We start from the raw sequence: 13,380 nt of genomic DNA on the forward strand, positions 1-13,380 counted from the left end.
CCCTGTAACCCCACCTATTTACCCTGTTAATCACTTGACACTCAGGGCAATTTAGCATGCCCAAACCCACCTAGCCTGCACATCTTTGGAATGTGGGGGGAAACCAGAGCACCTGGAGGAAACCTACACAGACACGGAGGGTGGGAGACAACGACACGAGGCCAGAACTAAACCAGGGTCCTTGAAGCTGTGAGGCAGCAGTGCTAACTGTTGTGCACAGTGTCACCCAGAGGGATTGGTAGGGGACAGTTTGCTGACAATGGTAACAAGGATGTTGGGGTCCAGGTCCACAGGACTCTTAAATCGGCCTCGCGGGTGGAGGATGTGGTCAAGAAGGCGTATGGTGTACTGGCCTTCATTAATCGAGGGATTGAGTTTAGGAATCGGGAGGTAATGCTGCAACTTTATAAGACCCTTGTCAGGCCTCATTTGGAGTACTGTGCGCAGTTCTGGTCGCCTCACTATAGGAAGGACATAGAAGCTATTGAAAGGGTACAGAGGAGATTTACAAGGATGTTGCCTGGACTGGGAGGCATGCCTTATGAAGTTAGGTTGAGGGAGCTGGGACTCTTTTCCCTGGAGAGACGAAGGTTGAGAGGCGACCTGATAGAAGTTTATAAAATGTTCAGAGGAATAGATAGGGTGGATTCTCAGAGGCTATGTCCCCAGGTTGAAATGGTCGCTATGAGAGGACACAGATTTAAGGTGCGGGGAGGCAAGTACAGAAGTGATCATGTTAGGGGTAAGTTTTTCACTCAGAGGGTGGTGAGTGAATGGAATCGGCTGCCGTCAGTGGTGGTGGAGGCAGCGAACTCGCTGGGGACTTTTAAAAGACTTCTGGATGAGTATATGGGATTTAATGGGATTGGGGGTTATAGATAGGTCTATGGATTGGTAGGTGTTGATGTGATCGGCGCAACTCGTGGGCCAAAGGGCCTGTTTGTGCTGTAGTGTTCTATGTTCTAAGTACGAGGATGTTAGTAATATGAAAAAGACATGATAAACTGGGATTATTTTCCTACAAGTGGAAAAATTTAAGGGAAGGACCTCTCTTCCACAAAGCACAACTTATGCTAGATCAACTGTTAGTTTTAAAAATAAGACTGGTAGATTTTTGTTAACCAAAGATATTCAGGGATATGGGGCAAAGGCCCTTGTATAGAGGGAGGTCATACATAGATCAGCTATGATCTCACTGAATGAAAAAAAACAGGCTCAAGGGGCTAAATGGCCTCCAGTTGTTTTCATGTTTTCAGATTTAAGAGAGATGGTCAAAATTATAACAGGTTTTCTTAGAGTATATAGCAAAAACTGTTTCCACTGGCAGATGAATCAGTAACTGGGGTATAGATAAAATAGATTAAGCAAAAAAGGCAGAGATGAACACTGGAGAATTTAACACTGACTATCTGGAATGTGCTGCCTTAAAAAGTTGTAGAATCTGACTCAGTGGCAACTGTCAAAGGGGATTAAATATATACCTGGAAAAGAAAATCATGAGGGTGATACAGTCTGGGGACCAAGACGCATTGGATAGCTCTGTCAAAAAGCAGGCACAGGAATGATGAACCAAATGGTCTTTGTGAGGTTTATTCTTTGATCTTAAGTTATACCCTATTTTGATGATAATATGGGGAAACCACCAGCAATCAAATCAATACTCGTCAGCCCACAAATAACTTAACCCTACATGACAAGTAGCCAGACAAAACTGACGAAACAGTCGGGTTTTAATACATCCAAGCTCAAAACCTTTCTGGGGCATTCCATCTCAGTGACGCACAATTCCAAGTCAAGGGTGAGCGGCGGGTGAAAGAAAAGGATGGCCTTACAGATGGTAAAATAATTTTAAAGCAGATGATTTTGAAAAGTTGGGTCATTATTCCTTGCTGACGGGGTGCACCTCTAACGGCTGAGGAGCTGGACATGGTGTCCAGGTCCCAAAGACCAGGAAAGTTCTGGGGCTAAGCCCTGACTGCTCTTAAGTTAGCTAATCATGGCCACTTTTTAGGGTAACTAAAAGGAGTCTCTGTTCCTTTCTGCCCCCAAACTGGTTAGAATTACCAGCCAACTCTCCTGCTCTTGGTTGCTAGGCTTGGTCTCCTGCAAAAAAAAGTGTACGTGGCACGTGGCTTAGCTGTGTGTTGACCACAGTCAAGTTGCCTACCTGTACAAGTAATTTACGCTCAACGACGAGGAAGATGCATTCCAGCCAGTACCAGATTCCCACAGAAACTTGGTTAAAATCTCTGTAGGGCGGCACGGCAGCACAGTGGTTAGCACTGCTGCCTCACAGCGCCAGGGACCCAGGTTCAATCCCCGGCTTGGGTCACTGTCTGTGTGGTGTCTGCATGTATTTCCTCCGGGTGCTCCAGTTTCCTCCCACAGTCCAAAGATGTGTGGGTAAGGTGCATTGGCCATTCTAAAACTGGCCCTAGTATCAGGGGGATTAGCAGGGTAAATATGTGGGGTTGCAGGAATAGGGCTTGGGTGGGATTGTGGTCAGTGCAGATTCGATGGACTGAATGGCCTCCTTCTGCACTGCAGGATTACATATATACATATCTTCAACCAATTACTGATACAAGGATCAAAGAACAATACAGCACAGTAACAGGCCCTTCAGCCCATCAATACACCTACACCAATACGCGGTTTCTATCCCTCTGTCCACCTCCCATTCATGTGTCTATCAAGATGGGCCTTGAATGTTGCTTTTGTGCCTGCTTCTACCACCTCCCCTGTGTGTTCCAGGCACCCACCACTCTCTGTGCGAAAAACATTTCCTGCACGTCACCCCTAAACTTTCCCCTTCTCACCTTGAAACTGTGCCCTCTTATAATTGACATCAACCTGGGAAAAAAACCTCTTGACTATCCACCCTGTCTATGTCTCTCAATTTTGTGGACCTCTATCAGGTCGCTCCTTAGCCTCCATCTTTCCAATGAAAGCAATCTGAGTTATCCAATCTTTCCCCATACCCAAAACCAGGCAACATCATGGTAAATCATCTTCGCACCCCCTCTAAAGCATCAATTATCTTCTGGTAGTGTGGTGACCGGGATTGCATGCAACTTCCTAAATGTCACCTAACCAAAGTTCTATACAGCTACAAGATAACTTGCCAACTTTTATACTCAATGCCCCAGCCGATGAAGTCAGCGCTTTAGTGCAAACTTACTCTGTACTGAATCATGATATAGATATTAGTTAATTTTACACCTGCCTATACTCCCAATCAAACTTTTGCACTGTAAATTTATAAAACAAATGCATGTAAACTAGGATGCTGCCATCACACCCTCTCCCAAAGGCACTTAGTGAGTGCGCAATAGTTTCATTACATAGTTTCCATTAGAAATGTACATGCTTGAATTTCTATAGCACCTTTTACAACTGAATGTCATCCCAAAACACTACAGCCAATGAAGTGTTTTCTGAAGTGTAGTTACTGTTGTAAAGTAGGAAACACAGCAGACAATTTACATGCAGAGAGTAATGCGATAATACCAGGCAATCTGTTTTTACTGAAGTTGACAAAATACTGGAAACTGAAACAGAAACAGAAAATGCCGGAAGCTTTCAGCAGGTCTGACAGTGTCTGTGGAGAGAGAATAGAGCCAACATTTCCAGTCAGAACGACCCTTCGTCAGACCTGAGATTTTCCAGCATTTTCTGTTTTTAATGATGTCAGTTGGCGGCGGCGGAGAGGGCGGGTGTGTGTGTGTGGGAGGGATGTAAAGTGGCCAAGATATGAGAGTGAACTCCCCTTACTGTTCTTGGAAATGGGCGTTCTACATTCACCTGAGGGCAGAGTCAAGAACTGACTCGAGCTTCTTCCTTGCTGCCATGAGATTTCTGAATGGACCTACTTTATATTAAGCTGATCTTTTTCCACATCTTAGCTATGACTGTGATACTATATTCTGCACCCTCTCCTTTTCTTCCCCCCATGTACTCAATGAATGGTCTGTACAGCATCACAAAAAATAATACTTTTCACTGTGTCCCAACATACGTGACAAGGGGCCAAGGTTCAATTCCAGCTTCAGATCATTGTCAGTGCAAACTCCGCACATTCTCCCTGTGTCTGCATGGGTTGCTTCTGGGCGTTCCAGTTTCCTCCCACAGTCCAAAGATTTGCAGGTTAGGTTGACTGGCAATGCTAAACTGACCCTTAGTGTCAGGGGGACTAGCTAGGGTAAACGTGTGGGGTTACAGGAATAGGGCCTGGGTGAGATTATGGTCAGTACAGACTCAATTGGCCGGATGGGCTCCTTCTGTACTGTGGGGGTTCTATAATAATAAATCAAGTCAGAATTTAACATCTCATTCAAAAGTAGCAGCACGGTGGCACATTGGTTAGCACTGCTGCTTCACAGCGCCAGGGACCTGCGTTCAATTCATGGCTTGGGTCACTGTCTACGTGGAGTTTGCACGTTCTCCCCATGTCTGTGTGGATTTCCTCCAGGTGCTTCGGTTTCCTCCCACAATCCTAAAGACGTGCTGGTTAGGTGCATCAGCTATGATAAATTCTCCCTCAGTGTACCCAAACAGGCACAGGAGTGTGGCGACTGGGGGATTTTCACACTAACTTCATTGCAGGGTTAATGTAAGGCCACTTACGACTAATAAATAAACTTTAGATGACAGTGCAGCCCTCCTTCAGTAACGTGTGCTGGGAGTTTTGGCAGCCCGGATTGTGTCAGGAGTGGGGGCTTGTTGAGTAAAGTTTATTTAATAGTCACAAGTAAGGCTTACATTATCACTGCAATGAAGTTACTGCTAAATTCCCCTCGTTGCCACAGTCCATTCAGGTCAATGCACCCTAACCAGCACATCTTTCAGAATGTGGGAGGAAACCCACACAGACACAGGGAGAACATGCAGACTCCGCACAGGCAGTGACCGAAGCCAGGAATCGAATCCGGGTCCCTGGCGCTGCGACCCAATGAACCACTGTGCCACCCAATGAGTCCAACATTGTAAATCTGAAGAAGGGAGGAATATACGGGGGACTTTTAAATTAAATGGGGAGTAAAATCCTGGTGTAAAGATGCTCTGGGCTTTAAACCTGGAGGTGTGGATTGTCACCATCATCAGCTAAGATGCAATACTGAGCTATTCACTCTGGCATTTCAAAAGCTCAACCAAAAGCACAAAAGGAAGAGAGATTTCATTAGGACATTTCACACAGCTGTTGTCAATAACTCCCTCCCCCCGGATGCTCCTGTCAGGATCAGTTTCCTTTTCCAATAAACAACAGCTCCTCCCTCCCACTCATCACAGGACAGCTTCGCGATTTAAACAATAGACGAACCTGGTGGGTGGCTGGCTACCTTTCCACATGGCAGCGGAGGAATGCAACCCCTTTCTCAGCTACTGCCGCTGCTGCGTTGCTCCGATCTGTCCCTCAGCCTCTCCAGCCAGGCCGCAAAGGCGCTCGAACGCCGACTGCTGCGTCACGTGACAGCCCCACTCCCTTTGCGCTTGCGCTGTCGCCGGGCCACGCCTCCTGCTGTCGACTCCGCCCATAACCCCGCCGCTTTCATGTCTCCGTTCCTCGCGCCGCGTGGCCGGATTGCGTCACGTGACAGACATGCAGCGCCTCCCCTGCCGCCGACTCCGCCCCACAGCCTCGCCCACTTCGTGGCCAACGTCGCGTCGCTGGACTGCGTCACGTGACACAGCTGCCGCCCCGCCTCCCTGCCTAATGCCCCGCCTACCTCCGGACCCCGCCCCATTCGCGCCTCTGAGTCACGTGATAAAACTGCCTTTTGCGCTTGCGTCGAGCCAATACCACGCCTCCCTCACTAAGGCCCTGCCCACAGATTTGCCCCATGTCTTGTGACTAGACCACGCCTCTTTCCCAGCCCCGCCCACAGCCCCGCCCCGCTGTCCCGCCACTGCGTCACGTGACAGCCCCATCTCTCGCTCTTACCTAATGGCGTACGGCCCCGCCTCCTTCTACAACCCCGCCAACCGTCCTCCCCCGCCGCTTCGCGCCACGTGACAGGCAGGGTCTCGGCCCCCGTCTGCTCATTAACCAATGGCCCCGCCTCCTGCCGTGTGTCAGACCCCACCCCTCCGCCGCCAAATGGATAGAGCGCTTTCTGATGACGTTGAAGGCGCTGCCATCTTGGCCGCCATTGTGATCAGCTCCACCTGAAAACAGCTCAGTCACCACATGTGAAAGGAAGACAGCTCGCAAATAACCTTCAACACAACAGGTCTTAATTATTAGCACATTCATTACGCAACACCTTACATTTATGTCGTATATTTAAGCTCCAAGTGCTTTATAGGAAGGAACAGTTATATATTATAATGAAGGGACAGTGCAACATTAAAAGGGTCGCAGGAGCAAAGGGGCCTGGGTTTTCTCCAGGTGCTCCGGTTTCCTCCCACAGTCCAAAAGAAGTGCTGATTAGGGTGCGTTGGTTGTGCTAAATTCTCTGTCAGTGTACCTGAACAGGTGCTGTAGTGTGGCAACTGGGGGATTGTCACAGTAACTTCATTGCAGTGTTAATGTAAGCCTACTTGTGACACTAATAAATAAACTTTATATGCGCAAGTCATTGATTTGATTTAATATTGCGATATATAACAACAAAAGGTTGTGAATGTAGCCCAATCATCACACAAACCAGCTTCCCATTCACTCACTCTGTCTACATTTCCCACTGCCTCGGTAAAGCAGCCAGCATAATTAAGGACCCCACGCACCGTGGACATTCTCTCTTCCACCTTCTTCTTTTGGGAAAAAGATACAAGAGTCTGAGGTCACATACCAACCGATTCAAGAACAGCTTTTTCTCTGCTGCTGTCAGATTTTTGAATGGACTACCTCGCATTAAGTTGATCTTTCTCGACATCCTAGTTATGACTGTAACACTACATTCTGCACTCTCTCATTTCTTTCTCTATGAACAGTATGTTTTGTCTGTATAATGCACAAGAAACAATACTTTTTACTGTATATGTTAACATGTGACAATAAATCAAATCAAGTAATAAATCAAATATTAGGATACAATGAAAAATATTTTTTCTTGCACAGTAAATGGACAAAGTATTTACCGTTCTTCGAGTACAGAGAGGAGAAGGAAAGCAGTTATCGATAATGTGAGGAGAAAGAAGAAGACAGTACAAGTTGAGAGTGTAGTTAATGAAGCATTCAACATCCTTGGCTTCATAAGTAGGGGCATAGAGTACAAGAGCAAGATTATAAAAAACAGAAAATGCTGGATAAACTCAGATCTGCAGCATCTATAGAAAGAAAAAGAGAATTAGCATTTCAAGTCCATATGATCCCTCTAAACAAGGGCCATACTGACTCGAAACGTTAACTCTCTTTCCCTCTTTACAAGACTGCCAGATCTGCTGATTTTATCCAGCATTTTCTGTTTTTATTTCAAATTTCCAGCACCTACCGTATTTTGCTAGGAGGTAATGTTAAACTTGTATAAGACACTAGGAATTAGGTGCAAGAGTAGACAATTCAGCCCTTCAAGCCTGCTATCTATCTCATCCTAACTCCACTTCCCTGCCTTTTTCCTGTTGTAATCAAATATTTATCTAGCTCTTTCTTGAATCCATTGATTCTGCATCCACTGCATTCTGGAGCAGTGAATTCCATAGATTCACAACCTTTTGTGAGAAGTAGCTTCTCTTTATTCCTGTCTTGAATCTCCCCCCTTCGTAGTTGTAGTTATAACCTCTTGTCCTAGACAGTTCTAGTTTGGTTAGCATTTACTTTATCAACCCTGTTGAGTATTTCATATACCTCAATCAAATCCCCCCTCATTCTTCTGTACTCCAGCAAGTACAAGCCCAAGCTACTCAACCGCTCCTCGTTTGACTCCACCTTCAAACCTGGAATCAATCTAGTGAACCTCTTCTGAATTGCCTTTAGTGCCACCACATCCCACCTCAAAGAAGGTGACCAAAATTGAACACAATACTCCAAGTGTGGTCTTACAATGGTAACAACACTTAACTACTTTTATACTCTAGGCCCTTCGCAATAACTGCCAAGATTTCATTTGTCTTCCTTATAACATTTTGCACCTGCATACCCACTTCTGAGACTCAGCCAGATTCCTCTGCACAAACACCATTTGAATCTGTTTCCCATTTAAATAGTAATTTGCCCTTTTATTTTTCTGGCCAGAATTCATAACCTCACATTTATCTACATTAAATTCCATCTGCCAGATCTTGGCTCATTCCTCTTGCCTGTCAATATCCATTTGTAAACTTTTTAATCTCCTCATCACAGCCTGTTTTCCCATCTATTTCTGTGTCATTAGCCAATTTCACTATGTTACGCTCTGTCCTAGCTTGTAGATCACTGATATAGATTGTAAAGAGTTGTGGTCCGAGAACTGAACCCTGCGGGACCCCAATAGTTACAGATCACCAACTGGAGAAGTACCCATTTATCCCAACCCTTTCCTTCCAACAGTCAGCCAATCCTCAGTCCAAGCCACTACTCTACCCCCAACCCCTTGGAATCTAACCTGGATCAATTTCTTGTGTGGCACCTTATCAAATGTCTTCTGGAAGTCCAGATAGATCACATCCAGAGGATCCCCGTTATCTACCTTCCCAGTTACAACTAGCAGGTTTGTCAAACAAGACTTGCCCTTCACAAAACTGTGCTGATACTGGTGAATTGAGCTTTGCTTTTCCAGATGCTCAGTCACCTCCTCCTTAAAGATTGACTCCAGCAACTTTCCCACCACAGAGGGCAAGCTGACTAGTCCATAGTTTCTCATGTTTTGCCTCTTTCTTGAATAAGGGAACATGTTCGCAGTCCACTTGCAGCTAGACCTCAGCTAGAGTATTGTGTACAGTTCCTGGGCACTGCATTTTAGGAAGGATGCGAAGGCACTGGTGAGGGTGCAGAAGAGGTTTACAAGAATGGTCCCAGAAACTTCAGATTGGAGGATTTGGAGTAAAGAAGGCTGAGGGGAGATTTGATCGAAGTATTTGATAGAAGACGGACTGGGACAAGATCTTGTGACAGGGCACAGATTTAAAGTAGTTGAAAAAAGAAACAAAAATGATGTGAGACAAAATCTTTTTCGCACAGCAAGCAGTTTGGGTCTGGATTGCACTGCTGAGCAGTGTGGTGGAGACAGGTTCAAATGAGGCATTCGGCAGGGATTTAAATGATTATCGGTTAGTTTAGATGGTTACCATAGTTCAGAATAACACCAACAGCACAATTTGACGTCTTACTCTGACTGAGGTAGACTTGGGACCTGCCTCCTGTCAGATGCTCATCGAATAGAATAGAATCCCTATAGTGCAGAAGGAGGCCATTTGTCCCATCGAGTCTGCCCTGACAACAATCCCACCCAGACCCTTGATGTGTGTTTCTTGAGCCATATAATTAATTGTCTCTCTCTCTCTCTAATTGAAAGGTATCAAAATGGCTTCATGGACTATGGCTAGTTACCTCCCTACCAACAAGGATAGGTTCACAGGACAATAACAATTCATGGTCACATCTCATTGACAGAACAATTGAATCCCTCAAACGCGAATCCTGAATGGGTTGTGATCACTGAGTAGATCATCTTCTTTCTCTGAATTACGACCAATTTTCTCGCTGAGAATTGCACTCAAATCTTCCTGGTCCATGTGTCTCAGTTCCACACCAAGCTGCATTTGTATATAAATATATATATAAATACACATATAATACACGAGATTCACAACGCAGGTCATTTGGTCCATTTGGTTTGTATTTTTGTCATGTAACCATTACATGATTCTGATGTGGCAATTCCAGTGTTGGACTGGGGTGGACACTGTAAGAAGTCTCCCAACACCAGGTTAAAGTCCAACAGGTTCATTTGATAGCACAAGCTTTTGGAGTGTTGCCCTTCATCACGTAATAATATGATTCTAACACAGGAGGCCATTCAGATCATTGTTTCTGTGCAAACTCCTTGTCAGAGTAGCTCAGCTAGTCCCCGTGCTGAGTCTTTTCATAGAATCTCGACAGTGCAGAAGAAAGCCATTTGGCCCATCAAGTCTGTACCAACCAACATCACACCCAGGACCTATTCCCATAATTTACCCTAACAATTCCCTCTGACACTAGGGTCAATTTACCATGGCCAATCAGCCTATCTTTGAACTGTGGGAGGAAACCCACGCAGACACAGGGAGAGTGTACAAACTCCAAACAGACAGTGACCCGAGGCCGGAATTGAACCTGGGTCTCTGGCACTGAGGCAGTAGTGCTAACCACTGTGCTGCCAGTGATCTTGTAAGTTTTTTTCTCTGCAGATAATGATCAAATTCTCTTTTGCTCATGCACCACATGGGCCTCTTCCCAAAGTACTTGGGAGGTTTTCACAATTAGTAAGAAACTTAGACAATGTAAAGTAATACCCACCCCACAACTTCCTAGATTCTGGGTATTTTCTGTCTCCTTCTCCTTGCTGTAGGACACTTGGAAAACTGCTGGCCCTCTAAGGACACAGGAGCTTGCTACAAAGAAAGGCAAGGAAATAAACCACTTCTACAATACCTTTCACAACCTCAGGACATACCAAAGTGCTTCACAGCGAATTAATTTTTGAAGGTCAGTCACTGTTTTAATGTAGGAAAAGTACAGAAGAACATGGAGCAGGAGTAAGGCCATTCAGCCCCTTGAGCCTGCTCCGTCATTCAATAAGGTCATAGCGGATCTGATTGTAACATCCAACCCACATTCCTGCCTACCCACTAATCATTCACCACCACCCCCCTTGCTAATCAAGAATCTGTCTAGCTCTGCCTTAAAATTGGGGCGGCATAGTGGTTAGCACGGCTGCCTCACAGTGCCAGGGACCTGGGTTCATTTCCTGTCTTGGATCACTATGTGTGCAGAATCTCCCCGTGTCTGCATGGGTTTCCTCTGGGTATCCTTGTTTTCTCCCACAGTCTGAAAGATGTGCTGGTATGTGCATTGGCCATGCTAAATTCTCCCTCCGTATACCCGAACAGGCACTGAAGTGTGACGGCTAGGGAACTCGCACAGTAACTTCATTGCAGTGTTAAGGTAAGCTGACTTGAGACGTAAAAAATAAACTTTAGATTTAAAGATGACATTTGCACCAGCTTTTGAGGAAGAGTGCCAGAAATTCAAGACCCTCTGAGAGAAAAATATTCCATTCATCTCTGCCATAAATGGGCGACCCCCTTGTTTTTAAACAATGACCCCTAGTTCTGGATTCTCCCACAGAGAAAACATCCTCTCCACATTCACCCTGTCAAAACCCCCTCAGGATGTCTTTTATGTCAGCCAAATTGCCCTTACTCTTTTAAACTCCAGCGGATACAAGGCTAGCCTTTCTAACCTTTCTTCATAGGATAACCGGCACGGTGGCACGGTGATTAGCACTGCTGTTTCACAGCACCAGGGATCTGGGTTCGATTCCCAGTTTGGGTCACTGTCTGTGTGGAGTCTGCACTTTCTCCCCACGTCTGCGTGGGTTTCCTCTGGATGCACTGGTTTCCTTCCACAGTCCAAAAGACGTGCTGGTCAGGGTGCATTGGCTGTGCTAAATTCTCCCTCAGTGTATCTGAACAGGTGCCAGAGTGTGTCGACTCGGGGACTTTCACAGTAATTTGATTGCAGTGTTAATGTAAGCCTACCTGTGCCACTAATAAATAAACTTTGAAACAACCTGCCTATTCTCAGTTATTAGTCTGGTAAACCTTCTTTGAACTGCATTTTGTCCTTCCTTAAATAAGGAGACCAATATTGCACACCATGCTCAGACTTGGTATCAAACTGCCAGCTAGTTTCCGCACAACAAGACGAGTTCTATGTACAGTTCTGGTCCCCTTACTATAGGAAGAATGTGATAGCAGTAGAAGGGTTACAGAGGAGGTTCACTGGGATGGAACATTTGAGCTACAAGGAGAGACTGGAAAGGCTTGGATTGTTTTCTCCAGTAAGAAGTCTCACAACACCAGGTTAAAGTCCAACCAGTTTATTTGATAGTAATCCACAAGCTTTTGGAAACGATGTTCCTTCATCAGGTGTGTGGAAGGTTCTGATCAGAGAAGGGCATATAGAGTCACACACAGTTTACAGAATACTGACAGATCAGAACCTTCCACACACCTGACGAAGGAACATCATTTCCGAAAGCTTGTGGGATTACTTTCAAATAAACTGGTTGGACTTTAACCTGGCATTATGAGACTTCTTATTGTGTTTACCCCAGTCCAACGCCGGCATCTCTATACATCATTTTCTCCAGAGCAGAGAAGGCTGAGTGGGGGATATGATTGAGATGTATAAGATTATGAGGGATATGGACAGGATGAGTAGGAAGCAGGGTTGAGGGGTCAAAAACCTGCATGGTGGCATAGTGGTTAGCACTGTGAGGAGAAATTTCGAGAAATTCAGAGGGAACTTGAGAAAACATTTTTGTCACTCAGATTGTGGTAGGAATCTGGAATGCACAGCCTGGAAGGCAGTGGAGGCCGGAAACCTTACAACCTTTGAAAAGTACTTGGATGAGCACTTGAAATATCATAGCATTGAAGGATGTGGGATAAGTTAAGGAAAATGGGATTAGTGTAGTTATAGTCAGTGCAGATTAAATGGGCCGGAGGTCCTTTTCTGCACTGTACAACTCTCTGACTCTCAGATCACATAAACAGCAATGCAATACTGATCAGATCATTAGTTTTAGCGATGTTGGTTTAAGGGACCATTGAACAAGTCTATATGTAGGGGGATATGTGCTAAGCACTGTGCAACCGTGCCCTCCTTGTGGCCGATTGCTGAGATGTACTAATGAGGCTAAAAAATAAAAGTGCGGAACAAAAAAAGGTCTGCCACTAAAATATAACAAAACAGAGTGTCACAGCACTTAGCACTGCTGCCTCACAACAAGAGACCTGGGTTCAACTGTGGCCATGGGAGACTGTCTGTCTGGAGTTCGCATGTTCCCCCATGTCTTTGTGGATTTCCTCCAGGTGCTCTGGTTTCCTCCCACAGTACAAACATGTACAGGTTAGGTGGATTGGCCATGCTAAATTGCCCTTTTGTGTCCAAAGATATGCAGGTTTGATGGATTGGCCATGCTAAATTGCCCCTTAATGTCCAAAGATGTGCAGGTTAGGTGGAATGGCTATGCTAATCTGCCCCCACTTGTCCAAAAATGCGCAGGTTAAGTAGATTGGATATGCTAAATTGCTCCCTGGTGTCCAAAGATATGCAGGTTAGGTAGATTGACCATGATAAATTGACCCTTTGTGTCCAAAGATGTGTAGCTTGTGTTTGACCATGTAAGTTGCTCCTTAGTGTCCAAAGATGTATAGGTTAGGTGGATTGGCCTTAGTAAATTGCCCCTTAATGTC

General features: G+C 45.4%; 1 protein-coding gene across 3 annotated transcripts in view; it reads right to left on the bottom strand.

Annotated features, from left to right (window-relative positions):
• med25 (mediator complex subunit 25) overlaps positions 1-5,471 on the bottom strand; it is a 54,713-nt gene extending 49,242 nt beyond the window's left edge. For all 3 annotated transcript variants that reach the window (XM_080217493.1, XM_080217491.1, XM_080217492.1), the window contains exon 1: positions 5,321-5,471. The gene's annotated coding sequence lies outside the window, so the exon portion shown is untranslated. The remainder of the gene's footprint in view (positions 1-5,320) is intronic.
• Between the last annotated feature and the right edge of the window lie 7,909 nt (positions 5,472-13,380).

The sequence above is a fragment of the Carcharhinus amblyrhynchos genome, chromosome 35 (assembly GCF_965287045.1).
Source record: "Carcharhinus amblyrhynchos chromosome 35, sCarAmb.v2.hapA, whole genome shotgun sequence".
NCBI classification, from domain to species: domain Eukaryota; kingdom Metazoa; phylum Chordata; class Chondrichthyes; order Carcharhiniformes; family Carcharhinidae; genus Carcharhinus; species Carcharhinus amblyrhynchos.